General features: G+C 39.8%; 1 protein-coding gene across 1 annotated transcript in view; it reads right to left on the reverse strand.

Moving 5' to 3' along the window:
• Positions 1 to 412, reverse strand: part of POLR3B (RNA polymerase III subunit B) — a 180,542-nt gene that overhangs the window by 28,238 nt on the left and 151,892 nt on the right. The gene's annotated exons all lie outside the window — the stretch shown is intronic.

Raw genomic sequence — 412 nt, forward strand, 5'->3', positions numbered from 1 at the left:
GCATCCATGTCTGCCACATAATACCTACTGATGGGAATTTCCTCTATGAATTTGTCTAGTACCCTCTTGAACTAAGTTAAACTACTAGCCTCCACAAAACTAAGTGGAAATGAGTTTCGCAATTTAATTATATACCATTCGTTTTAAACCTGCTACCTAATAATGTCATTGCATGTTTCCTAGTTCTAGTATTATGAGATCATACCCATCTACTTCCTGTACATTATTTATTTTTTTGCAAACCTTTATCATGCCTCTTTCCTAAGCTGAAAAGTCCTAGCCGATTTAGTCTCTCCTCACAGAAAAGCCTGTCCATGCCCCTTATCAACCATGTTGCCCTTCTCTGTAACTTTTTAGTTCTCCTATATCCTTCTTAAGGGGGATGCGTGGGTGGGTGGGTGGGTGTGCGCAT

The sequence above is a fragment of the Gavialis gangeticus genome, unplaced genomic scaffold, assembly GCF_001723915.1.
Source record: "Gavialis gangeticus isolate Ggan-Ray unplaced genomic scaffold, GavGan_comp1, whole genome shotgun sequence".
Taxonomy (NCBI): domain Eukaryota; kingdom Metazoa; phylum Chordata; order Crocodylia; family Gavialidae; genus Gavialis; species Gavialis gangeticus.